This window comes from Ptychodera flava, chromosome 22 (assembly GCF_041260155.1).
Source record: "Ptychodera flava strain L36383 chromosome 22, AS_Pfla_20210202, whole genome shotgun sequence".
Classification (NCBI taxonomy): Eukaryota; Metazoa; Hemichordata; class Enteropneusta; family Ptychoderidae; genus Ptychodera; species Ptychodera flava.
Genome location: NC_091949.1, coordinates 2,174,827 through 2,195,820, shown reverse-complemented (window position 1 = coordinate 2,195,820; position 20,994 = coordinate 2,174,827).

Below are 20,994 nucleotides of genomic sequence, written 5' to 3'. Positions count from 1 at the left end.
TGTACCATTCTATTTGAGCCTTTCAACTTCACCTTGACAGGGATAAAAGTCAGCAGGACCTTGCAGTTATCATCACCACCGGTGTCATCGTCTTGACCACCGGTCCCCATAAAAGACAGTACTTGGTCCACCTCTGCCATGGTGCAGTGTACTGCGACACTCTCTGTCTGTACTGGTCTCTTTGAATCCTCATCTTTATCAGTTGTCGGTCGACGATCCTGATGTAGCACTGTTGGGTGTTTTCCTTGGCATTTGGAGCATTTGGCTTTCTGCCTGCATTCCTTACTCCGATGACAGGGCTTCAGTGAACCAAAACATACACCTTGGTCTCTCAGGAACTTAACAGTATCACAGTATCTTCTTGACTGGCTGCAATCAACCGTTCGCAACTTTCGAAAGGATGATCGCTATTTTGGCAGTGCAGGCACGGTCTCTGTTGAGCCTTATGTGCTTTGGAGGGCGAAGTGTTGCTCTTCTTGCTCCCTTGGTTCGTCTTCTTGTCTGTGCTCGTAACACTAGTGGCGAAAGATTATTCCACTTTGTCTGTGCCTTCTTTTTCTTCTTCTTTTTCACCGGATTGTCGAGACTAGCCATTGCTTGTCTGCTGTAGTCCGGACATGACAGTCTGCTTGCTTTGGACTTTACCAGATCGACGAGGTCTTCAAATCTTAGTCTTCTTTTGGCTTTGCGTATCTTCGCTGTGCGTTTACTCCAAGAATCTTGGATAAAGTAAGGAAGCTTCTTTACAATCCACTTCATATTTTCTGAATGTTCTAGTATTTCTAGGCCATCAACACATCGGGTTGCAGTCTTACATCGATTCAAGAAGATGGCGAACTTGTCTAACGAGGCAACGTTGTCTGGCTTGATTGGAGGCCAGTCTAAAACCTTCCTGGGGTAGGCGTTGGCTATCTTGTGTGGATCACCATAGCGCTCTTCAAGCTCCTCCATGGCACCTTGATATGCTTCACTTGCGTCTATACCTGCACACCCTTGAACTATTTCATGGGCTGTGCCTTTTGTGAACTGTCTCAGCAAAGTGAGTTTATCTTTAGCATCTTCGGCAGTCGGTACAACTTTGGTCTCAAACTCATCTATGAATGATCTGTACTCCATGATGTTACCGTCAAACTTCTTTATCACTGTGGACATTTTCTTTATTGCTCTGATCATCGCCCACTGTGCAGAGTCACGTGTTGTCTTACTCATGTTGCTGCTGTTACTTCTGTTGGAAATTCTCGAAGCTGCTATGCTGACTGCATCTTCTTATTCATCAGACTCACTGTCACTCTCTCTTTCTATTGCAGGAGTTTTCTTCTTATATACTCGTACTGGTGTTGTGGTCTTCCGCGGTTTTGTTCTGGACACAATGGACTTGTCCTCCAGTGGTTCAGTCTTAATATTGATGGCGATGTCGTCCACGAGTCCATCACTGAAAAACTTATTCAGAGATCTAGCTCTGGCATCAGCTACGGCATGTTGTTCCTCTTCGAGTTGGAGCTCATGTTTTGCATGCTCCATTTCTTGCCCTTGTCGCTCTTCCTTGAGGCGAAGCTTATACTTGGCACGCTCAATTTCTTGCTTTGCTTCTTCTTAAGCTTGGCTGACATTGCCAACAGTTCACTCTTTTTCCTTTCGTCTGCTATTTTGGTAGCCAAGAGTGCACTCTGGCTCGTATGGTGGCTGACTCCGCTCAGTCTGCCGACTATCTTCCGGTTCTACGACATCTTGTGGATGAATTGGTGTTGGGTTCACTTCTTGCTTGCTCAACCATGCATTGTCGTCGTTAGAGAAGGTCCTAAAAACGTCTTCAACGCTGACCAGCCAACGAAGGCGATCGTCTGGCACCTGATCCTTTGGGAGTAATTCTTCGTATTCCTTGCCAGTGGAGACAAAGCCTTCATGCAGCTCCTTCAACACTTCAAACTTCAGTTTGACCGTGAATAAGTCTGCCTTTTCAGTGATGAGCGCCTGCACTTCATTTGCCCTTTTAGTTTGTGAACTCACTGTTTTCTCCAAGAAGCTAGCTTTAGTAGCTAACATATTTTCAAGTGCTTTTTCAGACGGTGTTCTGACACGGCTGCTACGCCTGGGTTCTTGCAATTCATTTTCCAATGAGGAAGATTTTAAATTCTGTTCTTCCTCTTCCATGGTTTGACTTAGGTGAATATCACAGGTCCGATGTAATTATCGTTAATGAGAAATGTAGGGCGCAAATAAATTCCTTAAGACTCAAAATAATTTGTCCGCAACTACTGTGCAATAGTCGTCTACAGCTGATATTCTGTAATGCGTTCCCTCTTTAAATAAGACGAAGCAAATATCCGATCTGAGTTTCACGTGGTTTATTCGAATATAAGCATGTCTTCCAGACTGAGAACAACAAATTCTCTGAGAAGAATGTTGTACTAAGAACGTTTGGGAATGATTAACTGAAAACAAATCAAACAAAAGGATACATGAAGTGAGAACTAAGCTACGTTCACACTATGACACAGGAAGTAAATACTCTCTCTGATACAGGAAGTAAATACACTCTATGACACAGGAAATGGGAAACAGGAAGTAACTAACAGGAAGTAATACTCCCTCTGAAATGACTCACGGGTCAAAGGTAAAATAGGTGACTGAACGTTTACCTTTGTTGATAAAATCTCATTTGCATAAAAGCAGCCTCGACTTAACGAGTGAACAATTAGCTGCTTTGAAACAATCACTAACTCAAAGCTGCATAAAAATACAATTACTTAAAAACTACTTAGCTTGAAAAATCTCAAATAAAAGTACTATAAACATAATCAAAGTCAATTGAATGTGTCCATTATAATGTTCATTGTTCGCATGAGTCCTTGGCCCTTAGTTAGGCGCACACGTGCTAAGAGTCTCACAATGGAACAAGACTATTCAAGGTTCCTTCAAGAATGCTCACTTAAATCACAAAGATTAACTCACCGATAATTATGTAGTGCTGTATAAGACTACCGTATCAACAGGTTCAAAACTGTTCCATCAAAATGGTCTTTACAAACAATCTTGGCGAGAACTATAGCTGGTCGCCTTCAGAGACATCTAATCCCTGAAGGTGTCTAAACTTAGTTGGCTAAAAGCACGCTTGGAATGGATACATATGCGCATTGCGTTATACAAAAGGTAAACATTGAAGGGGAGGAAATGGATGGTGACTCACTTCACGAGACTTTGAATTTGTAAACTATGGCCAAATAAAGGGATGTTGATTTTGACCGTAACAAATATTGTCAAAATTATCGAAGTCAATACTGCTACTGCCTGCGGGCAGTGTCACTATCAGATCACTGTCCTGGAGGGACCATGATCAGATACTGCCGTGCTACTGCAGTGTCACTGTCACTGCATACCGGCATAGCTCTGACTCTAATGTACATTGTAGTCGACGCAATTGACCTGGCAAGAATTGGATTAACTCAAGTTGGCTTAAACTGATAAATCCAAAAAGTTCACTGATGCATTGAAAAATGAACCAATTTAAGAGCTTGCCTTAGGAATATGACTTTACAAACTGCTAATAATATAAGGTTATTCCCCAAATACCGGGATTTATGTCCGAGTACATCGTGCAGTGGAGGTATTGTCCGAGACGCGTAGCGTCGAGGACAATACCGAAGCTTACGATGTACGAGGACATAAATCCCGGTATTTGGGGAATAACCTTATTATTATACACCTTTTTAGTCCAACTTTACGAGAAAGAAGTCAAAATTAAGGCGTCTTTGGATGCTCGTCGCGCACTGTACTGAGCGATCGCGAGCAGACTGGGAACGCGTTGAGCCCGTCTGCTAAGCGCGCAGAACGAATTTGCACACGGTAGAAATTGTACGTCGGCAGCATACTTTCACTCGAATTCATAGGTTTTGGACTGACCACGATTTGATTTTGGAAGTACTGAATGCTAAGACGTATATATTTTTGTAACAAATGTGAAATTTTCTCTTGTTTTTCTCCGTGTTGACGTAAAAGTGTTTTGAGTTCAAAGGTCAAATAGCGTCTAATAACACCTAAAGTTATTGTACTCCGCGTCAAAGTTATTGGACTCCGCGTCTTCTGATACCGTAACTTACTGTACGACGAAACTCCATAAGTTACAGACGCAGGTGTATAATAACAGGTAGTGTTGAACACCTGCGAGCAGAACGGCGCTATACGTGTTTATTTGTTCTGCGCGCACACATCCTTTATAAATATGCGGGCTTGTGATAGTTTGGGGGAACTTGAAAAATTTTGATCATATAGAGGGGGGATTTGAGGTTATTGAGGGGGGATCTGAAAAAAAAAGATTTCATTCGCGATTCCTCCAGCCCCTCTATCGTTATTTGTGAACGCTGCCTAATTCCTTTTACAGGAGTGAACAAGTTAAGGTAGAACGCACCTCGGGGACAGACATTCGGACTCTCAAACTTTTACAATTCTCTTCTGATATACCACATGTGGGGGTTCATTTTAAAGCTCTTGGTGAAAGAAAACTTTTCACCGGCTTAGTTTTTCGAAATTCGAAAATTTTTATTTTTCTCCATAGAGTTAACACAGGGATTGCGGCCATTTTGAATTTCTAATATCGGGAAATCTTGGCTTATTTGTTTCTCTAGTACCAAAATTTGCACGGTGACCCCTCTATTTTTATTCTTGATTTTAAAAGAGAATGATTGAAAGATTCCTCGAGGAAAGTTAGAGCAAAGTCTTTCACTTTCGAGGTGCATAGGCCTACTACCTTAAAAAATTGTAGGCATTAGGGCCTCATAAAATTATTACAACCTTCTTTGAAAGTAACTCTTGCACTGTTAAGAAAAGTGAATTAGGCCTAAATCAATGATGGCCAGTCAACATTTGTAAGTACGCCTAGTAATACAAGCCTGCATGTAAATACACTAAGTGATCTCCGCAGCTGCCATGGCTTACACATTGCATAACACTAGGGCGGGGAGGGGGTCCTTTGGATGAAATTCGCACTCTGTCCTCTCTTTGGCCAATCGATATAAATGAAATCTAAGAGTACTAGATTTCACAAATATGTGTTCGAAAATCAGTCGTACGTCAACTTGAAAAAACTTATGCGATTATTGAGATAATTTACCATAAAACTTAAAAGTAGGAGGGATCTCAGAGAGTTTTGAAAACAAAATACAATAATCGGCAATTATTCAACCTTTTTACTCCCCCCATACACCAGTAGATTTTAGCGCCGACCAGAAAGTTGTTCAGGCTGAGAAAACAGAACTTCTCTGGGAGTGAAATGTTCAATATGAATCTGTAACGAAGAACGAACGTTACAACCGTGGCCATCTTACTGTTGATTAAACCCAGTTGATGCAAACTGAGATTATGTTTGTATAAAAGAAATAAAGTGGCAGTCGGTGTAATAAATGGCAGGTTCACTATCGGCACCCCGCTTCTAGGATTGACATAATATTCTACTAAAATGTCTTGCCTGCCAAATTTAAATCTGTCACACCACTGCACAGACACTGTCAGCCTACACTCAGACAATGGACATCAATAATACATCTTATGGGAGCTCTTTTCTCAGTTTAATACGATAAATTAATAGAAGTTATATCATAATTATGAAAGTGCTGCTCATCAAAATATGAAAATGTGTCATTACTAAAGAAAACATGCGACCAACTTTGTCCGTCAGAAATCATGAATGTTCCTCATGAGATCAGATGGGAGAGTTTACAAAAGTGAAATCAGGCCTTAAGCACCAAAGCGTCACAACAGAAACGGAAATAATGCATTAGAGTATTTTACTGAGAGGATTTCAACATTAACATCATCAGTAAATAGCTGAAAATAACACCATTGGACTCCAACAGTCTATTTAAAAGCAATGTCAGAACATGTATGGAATATTTATTTTGCCACGAACAGTTTTAGTATCTTTGACATATTTCCGTCTGAATTTTCCCTCCGGAAAATTTTGTCCCTACAGTGTAAAAAGTTAGCAAATGTTAATGGCAAACTTTATCGTTTCTAATATTAGTTCATTGATTTATTCCTATCATAAATCACTTCTTTAAAATGCCCCATGATTGTAAGACTGTTAATTGTCATACTGGAATAATATCAGTTAATATTGACGGTAGATTGTACCCGATATTTGAGGTAGCTCTGTTGTTAGAGCACGATGTGGAGTTTTTTATTGCATAGATGAAGTAGTGCGTGTCTCTCTTCATGGTTAAACAACTTTTAGTATGTCATGATCCATTGCTGACAACTTTATTTGACTGATACAGGAGTAGATCGATGGCAACTGTAATTGCGAGTTCGAACACTTTAATATTGGATTCGCAGAAATGTACCTCGTTGGCGATAAAGCAAGTTATATTTACGGGGAAAACAATGTTGGAATTCTAACCTCGATTTTCCTACCTAATAATTGTAACTTGCCTCAAGTTGTCGGAGGCAATACTCTTGAAGATACAGAATGGTCTAAGCAAAACCACGCTGTATGTAATATCAAAGAGCTTGAGACAGGACCACCACATTAAACGTAGATGACGATCGACTACCTAAGGAGTCGTGACGTGTATTAGGTAGGATGCGCCTCGAAATTGAAAGACTTACACCTTTGATCAAACTTGACATAAGAAAACTTTACGCCTTTCCTTTCGACATCAATAATAAAGAATCAGGGACACCAGGCAAAATTTGGTAGTAGGGAAACAAATTACCCAATATACTGACATTTGAAAATCTAAATGGCCGTCATCATGATCCATGTATCAACTATATGGGGAAAGTTGTGTTTTCAATTTTGACAAAAATCAGCATTGGGAAACATTAAGCTTATTTACTCCACAAGCTTAAAAATGAGCCCCACCAGTGGTGGACCAAAAAGTGTTGTAAAAGTTTGGAAATCGTAATATGTATCCTTGAGGTGCATTCTAGCTTTAATACCCATTTCTATCAGCTCTATTGCTTTTATATGTATAGACTTAAGTACAAAATACCTTGCTCACCGGCCTGACAGGAAATCAGATAATGCGAGCAGACAGATATCAAATGAAGTAGCCACGCTCATGTGACGTTGGTGACCTTTGACTTCAAATATACATTATTGTCCATAACTCAGTAACCACAAGTGCTAAACCTTTCATATTTGGTATGATGGGACACCTTATGACGCCACATATTGTACGCCATTAATTATGCGCATATCTAATTTTGAGCGAGCCAATAGAGCTAGAGGTCTGATTTTTTGTATATAGGGATAAGTTAACAATATAATTTGTTTGACAAAACGTCAGGTGACCTCAATGACCTTTGACCTCAAATATACATATTTGTCCACAACTCAGTAACCACAAGTGCTACACCCTTCATATTTGGTATGAAAGGACACCTTATGACACCATATATTGTACCTCATTAATTAAGCGCATATCTTATTTTGAGCGAGCCAATAGAGCTAGAGGTCTGATTTTTGGTGTATAGGAATAACTTAGCAATACAATTATTATGACAAAATGTGACGTGACCTCAATGACCTTTGACCTCAAATATATATATTTGTCCACAACTCAGTAACCACAAGTGCTACACCCTTCATATTTGGTATGATGGGACACCTTATGACACCACATATTGTACCTCATTAATTATGGGCATATCTAATTCTGAGCAAGCCAATAGAGCTGGATGTCCGATTTTTGGTATATAGGGATAACTATAGGGTAGAAATCTAAATATGCCCATCTAAATATTAGACATCTACCATCGAGAACAAAAGAAATTTGCTGTAATTTGAATATTTAAGGAGTTTAAGCAATTTCCACTATAAATAAAGTACCCCTGCCTCAAACTCCACAAAAGTTGCTAGACATATTTTGCCGTTGTCATGCCATTGCTTCGTTAAATAACCAGTTAATCAAATGCATAATTGACAGGAGGAAATTCAAGACCATATTTGAATAGTAGTATATATTGTCCTCAAAATTACTCTATCACGGCCCAAGTACTCATTGCCTTCAGCAATACTGCCTTGTTTTAAATGAAACCAGTTCTCGTAAATAAGTTTATTTATCACCTGTCAGGGACAAGCATGTAATTTTGGGTTTTGAGACAAGTGTGAAAGGGTACAGAAAGTTTTGAAGAGATTTATCAGGGCAGGTTCCCTTCAACCGACATGGAGGAGACTCCGTGCCAGGAAGTTCCTACATGGTAATATAGCATATTTGGAATGGCTGAAGATTAAAAGACCCGGGCGATGTACGCCAAAGTGTTGTTGACATTAATTCACCGAAATATTGAAATCTGCACAAAATGTGTGATACTCTCTAACACTGACTTACATTTGAAACATAAATTTTAGTGGATACTGCAATGCCAATGCCGTTGCCAACATCATTTGTATATATTTTATAATCTCTTCAGGATTTCAGGCTAATCGTGTCCACGGGATGCCGATAGTAAAATCATTATCACTACTGATACTTGATAGAGAAGCCGTTTTATCACCCTTCTGTAGACAGAATTTCTGCTTGCACCAGACAGGCTTAATCAACAGTGAAGTGGCAACGGATGTATATAGTCAAATGTGTTCATGTGATGATAGACACACAGCCATAGAAATTGTAAAATGAAGAGAAACCTTGTAATATTTGGACGAATTTTCTTTCTTCCTTAATATGACAATCGGTGAATCAGAAATGCTCTGTCCGTGTTACTAGTTCAATCTTACGTCTGAACCAGGTGCAATTCATGAGAATACACAGGAGTGTGTCAATCGTTCGCCATTGTCAGTATTTATCGTGGTTTCGAGTATATTTTTTCATTTTGGTACCCAAGACAAACTGTTGAGTTTTGAGTGAATTGTTTTACCTGAAAGAAGTGATTAATTTCATCTCAAAGAGTGTACTGTAATCACATTCAGATTGATTGATAGTGACAATCAATAGTTTAATCTTCTACACATTTTGTGACAGAGTATCATTAATAAAAGTATAACAACGTCGATCTAATTGCTAATGTTGACAGTTCTTTGGCCGTATTTGGATGAAAAGGGTTGAGCTCTTATGCGAGTCAAGGTTACATCAACTATACCTGTATACTTTAAGAACCAGTCTGTACCTATTCTGTCATATCAATACACCAAGACAATCTCCAATAAAATATTCAATTACAATAAAGCATAGCGGCACTTAAAAATTGATGAATTCCTTCAAACACCAGCATCCTGTGACTGCTCTACATCTCCCTTCAAATATACTCCAGTTGGCCATGTCATCACTGGTGATCTGAACTTGGTTGAACATCACCACCTTCGTAAGATATTATCTTGTGGACCCAAGTTCAGAGAACCTCGCAGGATCAACTGGAACCATAATTTTAAGATCATTATGGACTCAGTTGAAGAATATGCCAGGAAATGGGCTAAAAGGGAGGATGTAGAGCTGGACACACTGTCAGAATGGGTCAAATCTGTGAGGAAAATAGTGCGTGGCCGTATTGGTCGACTAAGATCACATGTTTGCAGAAGACCCTATTCTGTATTTAAAGATCCTGATGCTGTTAAGTGTTTGAATGATATCCATTAAAAATATGTTGTCGTCCCTGCTGATGAAGCTGCCAATAACATTGTATTTGTCTGTAAGAAGTATTATTTTGAATGTCTTATATACGAACGTGGCGTAACTAAGACCTCCACCAACTCCACTTACAGACAATCAATGTTCAACAAATCTGAAATTTTGGCAAACCATAAGTCATTCATGGATAATTTTAATATTACAACAAAGGATGACCATAATAAGTTGCCTAGCTTATACTGGATACCAAAGCTCCACAAAACACCTTACAAAGCTAGGTTTATAGCAGGATCTTCAAAATGTTCAACAACAGAGTTATCGAAGATACTGACTTCTGTTCTTTGTACTGTTAAACGGGGACTTCAATCATACTGTGATGTTGTCTTTTCTCGGAGTGGTATAAATCAAATGTGGATATTAAAAAATTCGAAGGAACTCTTGGAAAATTTGAAATCAAGATCTGTTTCAAAAATAACATCTATTAAAACTTTCGATTTTCCACATTGTATACCACAATACCACATGATAAATTGAAAGAACGCTTGAAAAACATCATCAACCAAGCATTTTTCTACAAAACGGTTCACGCCGTTACAAATATGTGGTATTAGGGTATAATTCTACCTATTTTGTTAAAAATATTACTAACGCTAAAGTGTTTTATACCAAGAAAGACATTATCAGTATGCTTGATTTCCTCATTGACAACATATTTGTTGAATTTGGAGGACACATTTTCCAACAGTGTATAGGAATTCCCATGGGCACTAACTGTGCTCCCTTACTTGCCGACTTATTTCTGTTCTCATACGAGGCAGAATTTATCCAGAACCTTATCAAGCAGAAAAAGGTCTCTGTAGCTCGTACTTTCAACCTTACATTTAGATACATAGACGATGTTATTTCATTGAATAACTCTGAATTCAGTAAATATCTCCCTATGATTTATCCTCCAGAATTGGAGATTAAAGAGACTACAGAAACGGCCTCTTCTGCTTCATATCTGGACATTTTACTTGAATTTGACTCTAATGGTCACCTTTCTACTAGGCTATATGACAAGAGACATGATTTCAACTTTAGTATAATTAATTTTCCACACCTCATCAGTAATATTCCACTCTCACCTGCTTATGGGGTATACATTTCCCAGCTTATTCGATATGCAAGAGCATGCAGTTCATATGGTGATTTTGTAGAGAGACATGGCCATCTCTCTTTCAAACTGTAAAATCAAGGTTACACCAGAGCAAGACTTGTCTCTACATTCAAACGCTTTTTGGCAGGTTATCGCAAGCTGGTTGATAAATACGATATCTCTCTTCGACAAATGATCACTGATGGCATCGGTGACATGGGGCCTTAGTTAGTGACCACTACCTATCTGACTTACAGATTGATATATGGCGGGTGCCACATGTGGGGCAGGATGCGCTTACTATTTTCGAAACACCTGACATCACTTCTTGGTCTTTTGGCCAGAGGTCCATATATCTTTCTTTCATGAATTTGACTTTGTTTGTGTACCGTCTATTTACTGTCTGTTCTGTGCTGTTTTGTGTCTATGTTTACAACTATTGTCTTACAAATTTTGACCTAGTGTCATTTGATTATGGATTGGTATGATTGCGATTATTTTTCGATGCGAAATGTATGTTTCTAATTACTTGAAGTACATGTGTGTGTGTACTGATTGTGTGATGAAAGGGGACGATCTTTGTGAGAAAGTGCTCAAAATACTTTAATGTTGAGGTTTTGCAGAACTTGCAAATCCATCAAACCTTTTCCTGCACTTTGTCTTCTACTCTATTCTGGGGCACACGTTGTTAAAAAATAAGCTTTTTTCATCATGAGCAAAATTCGATGCGGATAATCGAAATGATACAAGATATCCAATCGCATCTGAACAGAATCGGCTGGTTGCTCCTTATTATCGGCCGTTCCTGAAATTGAGATATTTCTTCTAAGTTACGTACTCAGGGCTTGTATCCGCCTTAACTGTGATGCCCATAAATCAGTTTCCTTCTGTCGAGGCTAGACCACAGGCACAGGCTCAGAGCTCAGGCTCCTTATTTGTTTGTTTATGCGTGTTTGTTTATTTGTTTCGTCCCAGGGAGTCAGAAGTACAAAAACCCAAGCATACAAACAAACAAACAAACAAATAAATAAAATAATTAGATAAACAAATACAACAAATGTATATGTATATATGTATATATATATATATATATATATATATATATATATATATATATTATATATATATATATATATATATATATATATATATATATATATATATAAAATTATACTTACGATTTCAAAGGACTGGGGTAACTCAACGGACAACACGGCGACCCGGGCGTTTTAAACTTCTTGCAGAAGAGCAGGAACCGGATGAAATGGTATCGGCACGACTTTAGAAATCGCCGGAAAATTGCTTTGTTTTTGATAGCACATTCATTGAACTTGAGAGCTCCATTCATGTCCTTCCCACCTGGTATGGATTTTTACTCATTTGCGGCGAGGCGGTCATTTTATGTGTGGTAGAAAAAATTCTATCACTGGCCATGTCATGGCGTGGGCGGCCATTAAGTCACATCCATTGTTGAAGTATAGGAGTAGTGCTATTGCCGTCGCGTGGTGAATATGTTGCATGACCGGTTCAGTCAATCATTTCGATCCTTCGATTTCGATCTTTTTTCAATATGCTGTTGTGTCTTACACACACACACACACACACACACACACACACACACACACACACACACACACACACACAGTTTTTACAAAGACTTTTGGCGACAGATCTTTCTCTTTATACATTGGCCATGCATTATGGAACAAACTTTCTTCTGACCTTCGCCACTCCAGCTCAACCCTTTCTTTCCGCCGTTCCCTTTTTCGTTCGCCTAGTCTCCAGTCCTGGTGATTCACAATTCCTCTGATACATTGTATTTTGTCATTATTGCGCCTAGACCTCTGTTCAGAGATTAGGCGCATTACAAATCTATTTTATTATATATATATATATATATATATATATATATTATATATATATATATGTATATATATATATATATATATATATATATATATATATATATATACATACATGCACGTGAGTGTACATTTATTGATTAATTTATTTGTGTTTTTATTTATTCAACATTCTATGAGATTGTATCTATTTGTCTGTCTGTATGTTTGTTTATTATTTTTGTATTTGTTTGTTTGTTTGTTGGTATGCTTGGGTTTTTGTTTTTTCTGACTCCTCTGGGACGAAACAAATAAGCAAACACGCATAAACAAATAAACAAACAAACAAAACAAACAAAACCGTTCTTTATTGACAAATATGAACACAAATGCAACTCCCAATTGCTTCTTTATTGTATATGGAAATAATAATAACTTACAAATAAACAAACACATGTAAACAAACAAACAAACAAGGAGCCTGAGCTCCCCGTGGCTAGACCACTTTATGACATCACATTATCTGTCGCAATTTTGCTTCTACTTAAATCTTACCGGTCACAACTGTTTTTACCATCTTCCTGCCATATTATTCCCTTTCAAAGCGTTCAATTACAGTCTTGAAACGTTAAGTACTCTTTGCCAACCGCTTCACTTTCATCTAACATGCCAACATTGTATTTTCACTCTATAACAGTAATGTCGGAAGTGTTACCATCAAAGAACAACTTATAAGTTGTAACTTCATTCTGATAGCGATGCGAGTCCTGAAGATTTCATTTCTCCACGATGCGTCCCAGACCACTAGTATTACATAAATCATAATTTCAAATCCCAGTAAATACACAATTACTCAATGCAAGGTCGACATAATCCTCTAATCGCATGGTCTTGTAACTCCGAATCGGCTTTCAAGTCCACATGTGTTGAAATTAGACAAATAATATTTATATATAAAATTTTTAGTGTGCCATGATCCATTTTGACAACTTTATGTGACTGATGTAGGAGTCGATCAATGGCGACTGTAATCGAGAGTTCGAACTATTTAAAACTGGATTCGCAGAAATGTACCTTGCTGTCGATAAAGAAGGTTTCATTTCCGGGAAAAAAATGTTAATTCTAACCTCAATTTTATTAAATCGAGTAAAATATGAGAGTAATTAACGGAAACCAGTATAAAGATTGATCGCCTGTATGTAATAGCCAAAATACGTTATGCATGACAGTTGAAAGGTGACTTCGGTGACCACGACTCTGAATGGCGGGCAGCGGAAAAGCTGAGCTCCTGAAAGTATTTGTATTTCTGACTAAATTATTGGGGATTTTTGGACAATAGTAATATTCTCAGAAGGAAACTCACTTTTGTCGACCATGGGCGTTGGAGTGGTAGCTTGGAGGAGTGCAATTGGTACTTTTACTCAACCGAAAAGTTGCTGACCTGTATCGGTAGAACAGTAAACACCAAACACGAAGTGGTCAGCGTACAATGAAATTGGGTACAGGTTTGCTTGCTGCTTTATAGTAGTTTACTACACGCTTTGTGGTACACATGGGCTGCTTCAATGTGCTCAACGCTGGCAAGACTTTCATGAATATTATGAAAAGCTAACTTTTGGAATCGAAAATGGTGGTGTTTTCCTGACTGTTCATGTCAGTCATTCTATGCTGACGTGGGAAGTATTTGCTGCACCTGGTGTTTCAGCTTCGGCCTCGGCTTACATGTATCATAGAGAAAGATAGATAGAGTGGCAACGGGTATTGTTTAAGGCGTGAAGCGGTTACGTAACCCATCAATGTTCGCCTCGCCTCAGGTTGCTCTCGCCTCTCTTTTCCGAAGAGTGCCGACCATGAATCCTTCGGTAGTTTTCGGATTTTCGCCAATTGTTAAGCGAAAGTATGTTCGGCAAAGTTTGTGTTGTTGTTGTCGTGTGGTGCTGAGCAGAATTGACGTGCTGGCGAAAACGGGAATGTTTTGAGCTTCAGGAAAACGAGTTTTACCGTTTTAAAAATTCCTCTCATATTTTTATGAATATATAATGAGTGTGTTTGAACCAAATTTTAAAGTCTTTTATCGATACTGTCTGGTTTTACTCAATGGTTTACGGTCAGTCGTACCCTCTTTTACACGTGCGTCAAGGAAGGACATGTTTATGAAACTGCTGCCGTGTTATGTTTTGATTGGCGTGAAGCAGTGTTTCTGGCCTGAGAGCTCACAAAGTAACTATGGTTGCTACGCGACTGGTAGTACGATGCCATCTCGTCGTATTTTTCGCATAATCTCGTGTAATTATCAACCACAAACAAAGCCTCCAAAAAGTTTAACACCTTTGGAGCTCATTTTAATATGAAAAGCCAATAGTCTACCGAGACGACCATGGAACAAAAGGCATGCAAGTGTTGCTACTCTGTTTATGTTACTCTGTGCATGTATGTAACTGGAACTCCATTTCTTCCTCCTGTGTGTTCACGCTTTATTCTGCTATGTGGAACTGTTGCGAAACAAGCTGACTACCCGACTTCTGTGACCGAAGTCGAATGTTTTCCAGTGTCTCAGTACCGTATATCAACAGATTATTACAACTATGCGGGGACGTTAAACTGGACCCGGGCCCGATGACACGTCAAACCACGTTATCTTCTAAAGGTGACCTTGAAGTTGTGAAACCTGATGAAAGCGGTGATGAGAAAGTTATGGAGATTTTTAAAGGTATCCAGTCAGACATAAAGGAGATATGGGTCAAGTTAACAGAAATATTGCACAATTGAAAAGCGATCAAGAACAACTAAAGCATCGAAACGAAAAGCTGAAAGAATGGGTCAAGAATTTGGAGTCTCAATGCACGAATTTACGATCGCAAGGCAAGAGAAACAACGTTATTTTTTACGGGATTGAAGAAACGGAAAACGAAACCTGGTCAGACTGTGAAAAAGCGGTGCATGACTTTATGCAAGTTAAATTGGGCATTGTAGAAGCTACAGATGAACATAAGATCGGAATAGAGAATAGAGCGGGCACATCGTCTGAACACACCATCGCGGCCAAACGAACCAAGACCGGTAATGACTAAATTCTTGCCATTTAAACATCGATCTACCGTGCTTGCTGAAGGGAGAAAGAAGCTGCGTAATACGGCCTTTCGTGTAAGTGAGGACTTCCCGCCAAATGTTCACGAGACGAGAGGCAGATTGATCCCCTTCATGATTAAAGAAAGAGAACAAGGGAAAAGGGCGTACCTCAGTTACGATAAACTCATTGTTGAAAGGAAGAAATTTAGATATGATGAGACAAAAAACGATATTGTTCCCTTTTTACGACGTGGCCCAGCCCACAAACAAAATAGAGATAAAGCCGAGTCTGGTTTAAGTAAAGTTTCTTTCTTAGCATGGAACGCCAGAGGTTTGAGACAGCATTTATCAAATTTCAATCTAAAGAATTTCCTGTCAACCTTTACTTTTGTTAATTTCTGTGAAACGTGGGCAAGATCGGAAGTTGAGTTCTCTCCTTTTCTGCCAACACATAAATGTTTTTCCTGTTTCAATGAACGTGTAAGTAATTTTGGGAGATTTCCTGGAGGTATTTTACTGTATGAGTCACTAGAACTAGATAATTTTGTCGAGAGAATTTTCTCGTCATGTAATAATGCGATTTTTGTTCGTATACGTAAAGAAGTATTTAATACAAATGCTATTAGGGATATTATATTATGTTGTCTTCATTTGCCACCGGAAGGATCACCTACTTACACAGCCAAGGACACAAATGGAATTTTGATGGTAGAAAATTATTTGATTAATTTATTTACTAAATTCACAGATTTTGATTTAATTTTAATGGGAGACTTTAATGCCAGAACTGGTGACTTACTAGACTATATCACAGAGAATCCTGAAAGTAACTTCTTTCTTTCAATTAATTATGACATTGATGGTTTCTCTGTTGATAGAGACTCTCAAGACTGCACATTAATAATTTTGGTCGTTCGCTTATTGAATTATGATATACACATGTTGAATGGTCGTTTTGCAGGAGACCAAGCTGGAAATTATACATGTTGTACAGCGAAAGGAGCCAGCATTGTTGATTACATAATCGTTCACAGTTCATTGTTCCCTTTTGTCAGTAACTTTGTAGTAGATTCCCCTGACTATTCAGATCACTTTCCGATATTTTTTAACTTTTCTTTTCCCGCAAAGACTACATTTGCAGATGTTGATGACACATCTCTTCAGAAGTGGTTCATATATATATATATAGATGGAAGCCAGAATTATCTGCCGATTTTTTGCTCAGTTTACACAACGAATCTGCCGTTGCTGGTTTATCAGATTTCAACACTACCATTCAAGGAGGCAACGTAGATACTGCCTTGGGTATTTTAAACAAAATACTTAACCAAGCTGCCCGTGATATGAGGTATACAGCTGGTATCAGTAAGAATTTGAGAAATTTGAATAATGCTGAGCCATGGTGGGATAATGAGGGTAATAAGTCCCGTAATGAAAAATTTCAGCTTTTTAAAGTATGTCAAAAGTCGAGCAATGAAACCACACGACGTAAATATGTTGAAGCTAGAAACCATCATAAGAAACTTTGCAAGTCAAAACTTCAAACATATCGACGGGATCAACAGTCTTTGCTTTTATCAAACCTCAACAATCCGTCAAAAGTTTTGTCGGCGATCAAGAGGTTGAGAGGTAGTGGGACTAGATCTGTAAATAATAAAGTAAAAGCTTCAGATTGGTACAACTATTTTCGCAGTTTGGTAAATGTAAATGTACCTACGGGTGACTTTGTGTTTGATAATCATGTATAGAACAATTTAATGAAACATGACAGATATTGCGATCTGTGTGATAGAAATGAACCAGTTTTGTTAAATTCGCCCATTACGCAAACATAAATTGAAGACACAATTAAGAAATTGAAAAATAACAAGTCACCAGGACCAGACGGTTTGTGAACGAGATGTTCAAATGTGGTGCCAATTTTTTATCGAAATAACTGGTAAACTTGTTTAGTGCTATTTTAGTCTCTGGTAATTTTCCTAACTCTTGGTGTAGAGGTATTATCTATCCTCTACACAAAGGGATCAGTGTATGAAGTAAACAATTACAGAGAGATATCCCTGCTGTCAGTGATTAGTAAAATATTCACAAAAAATTAAACAACCGTCTTGTCAAGTGGGTAAATAATTTAAATATTATAACTGAAGCACAAGCTGGTTTTCGAAAAGTATATTGTACCATAGATCATGTATTTTCTTTACAATCGATAGCACAAAAGTATCTTTCAAACCGAAAGGGGGAAATGTATTGTATTTTTGTTGATTTTTCTAAGGCTTTTGATTGTATTGGGCACGGTTATTTATGATATAGACTTATTTCATATGGTTTACATGGCAAAGTTTTGAGTGTTTTACGTTCCATGTACTCTAAGTTAGAATCATGTGTTTTGTGTAGTAACAGTCTAACGAACTATTTTGAATGAAATATTGTTACAAGGCAAGGCTGCATGCTGAGTCCTTTGTTGTTTAGTTTATGTATAAATGAGTTGTACACAAATGTCAAATGAAAGGGATGGTGTATTTGTCAGTGAAGATTTGCCATGATTAGGTTCACTTATGTACGCTGATGTTGTCGAAAATGCAGATTTGCCGATTTCTTTACAACGCAAAATTAATCAATTAGAACGTTTTTGCAAGCAGTGGTGCATGAAAGTAAATTTAGATAAAACAAAAATTTTTGGTTTTGAAATGACGGCATTTAAAGAAATGTGAAAAGTGGTTTTACATGGGTAAAGACGTACAAAGTGTAAGGCATTATAATTACCTTGGTTTGTTAATTTCATCTAGACTAAGTTAGACTCCAGCAAAACACGATTTGGCTAGCAAAGGTAGAAAAGCCTCAACACAAATTCAAATAACTATTAAGAAAACTGGGGGTAAGCTTATGTCTTTACAAAATGCATTTAAATTATTTGACAGCTGTCTAGTTCCTGTTATATGCTATGGTGCTGAGATATGGGGTTTTGAGTACTATCCTGTTATTGAAGCTATACATTTTCGGTTCTGTAGATTTGTACTTGGTCTTGGGAGTGGTGCGAATAAAAAAGCCACTTTGGGTGAATGTGGGAGATTCCCATTAAGTTGTATATACATGAAAAAATGCATAGCTTACTGGTTTAAACTTATAGAAATGAGCGATTCTCTTTATCCGAAATCCTGTTACAAAATGTTGAAAAATTTAGATGAAGCAGGTAAAGTTAATTGGGTTACAAAAATAAAGGGTCTACTCATGAGATATGGTTTTGGTGAGGTATGGCTCGAACAGCAAGTGGGTAATCCCAGTTTGTTTTTATCTGTCTTTTCTCAAAGACGAAACGATTTTTATAGGCAAGAGTGGCATGATATAGTCAGTGAATCTCCACATTCTTTGTTCAAGTCGCAACTTGAACCAAAGTGTTACCTACAGCATGTCCAAGTACTGAAATTTAAATTTTCTCTGTCAAAATTTCGCTATTCAAACTATTGCCTTGCTATTGAAACCGGAAGACATGCGCACACCGATCCAAGACTTAGAAATTGTTATTTTTGTGAAAAACGAAATGTTACAGTTCAGGAGAACGAAATTCATTTCTTAATGTATTGTCCGATGTATACTGAACGTCGAGAAAAGTTTCTGCCTGCCTATGTAAATGTAAATTCGACTATTGAAAAACTCGTCTCACTATTTTCATCAAAGAACTCTGTTACTTTATTCAAATTAGATGTTTACATTCATAAAGCAATATTGAGAAGGAATGAAGCTCTAAAAGCTGAGCAATAGCTGTTCCTGGCCTGCAAAGTAGACTTGAAGTAATGTAATTTTCTTTTTCATGTGTCCTTGTATATTTTTCTTTGATTTTGTAAGTTTATGGAAAAGATTTTTGAGAAAATAAACTTATTATTATTATTGAAAGGTGACTTTCAATCTGAAGGTGTCATTTGCAAGACCAATGTCTCAACAGGAGCCAATATGGAGAAGGTTTACATAAGCCTCACTGATAAAGCCACGTGTATCTAATGCAATGCAATCTTTCCGCAACAAAAAGGTATGAAAAACGATTGAATAGTCGAAGTTCATTTTGACTCTCTAGAACAAGGACCAAGAATTTATTATGTCATAGTCAAACTGCTATTGCCTTAAAAGACAAATGGGATCACTTTGATGGCAGCATGACATCAGATTTTCATAAGTTATCAGAAACCAGAAAAAAAGATTATAAAAACGTCATAGAATTTCAAGTGTTTATTTCCATCGACCTACGGGTTTGTTAAGGGTCATGACCTTTGGATATCTGGATATGCACGACATCTCTCAAAACTCGAGGTACATGATATATTCCCTAATCTTGCAAGAGGATACCCCTTTGGGTACATGGCATAGCTTAAAAATAGCTGAGAACAAAACCAGGTTTTCTACAAATTCTGTAACCATAGGATAATTGAGTAATTTCTTTCGGTGGAATTCACACTTGCAATCTGTGGTATCTCACATATATTGTAGAAGTTGGTGTGAAAAACATCACTGCTGCCAAATTAAGTATAGATTATTGTGTTAATTCCACTCGCCCAGAAACTTCTTCTTTGCCTCTTGATAACATCGTGTTGGCTAATGACAGAAAATATGAATGTAGATCCCAGTAGTCATTGAGGGCTTGCCAAAAATTGTTTACACTATGCTGAATAAACTACACAGTGATTATAAGCCATGACGAGTATGGCGTGTATAGCCAGGCATGGTTGTTTTTATTGCAACATTTGTCGCACTGTTACGCTGTTCTTGCCAAGTGCCCTTCAGCTGGACGGAAACATGATGACCGATGGGACAGAGTTAATCCAAATTTTATCAGCTTTCGATGAGATTCAAGCTAAGACTGAGTTAGATTTTGTATTTGATTCTTCTAATATTTACATTATTCTGGTAATATTATGCTAGACATTGTCTTATATTTAAACTCACAGATAGTACAACAGCAGGAATATGATCACGCTCTTGGACTCACTGTGTGATTTTAGAAACTCTTTTCGATGTCTCTCTCTCTCTCGGGGATGTTTTTCTGACCTTTGGAAAATGGCTAATGTTATTCAACTACATAAATCTGGCAGCAGGGAACAGGTAATCAATTACAGAACAATTTCCCTGTTTCCAAGTTTAGTTAACAGATAGCTATTTCGACCTTCAGTGATGTTTCAAAATAAATTGGCTTCTGAAATAGTGGCAGGCGGGATTGAAAATGGAATGCACTTGCCTCTGGTTAATTAACCACCTCCATTTGAACAGAACAATCGTGATCTACCAGAGTCACACAAACTATTTGTTTCAAATGAGATAGGAGATTTATTTGCGTCAGGTGCCATTGGACAATGATAATTTACATCAAAAGTGTATCCAAAATAAGATATGTACC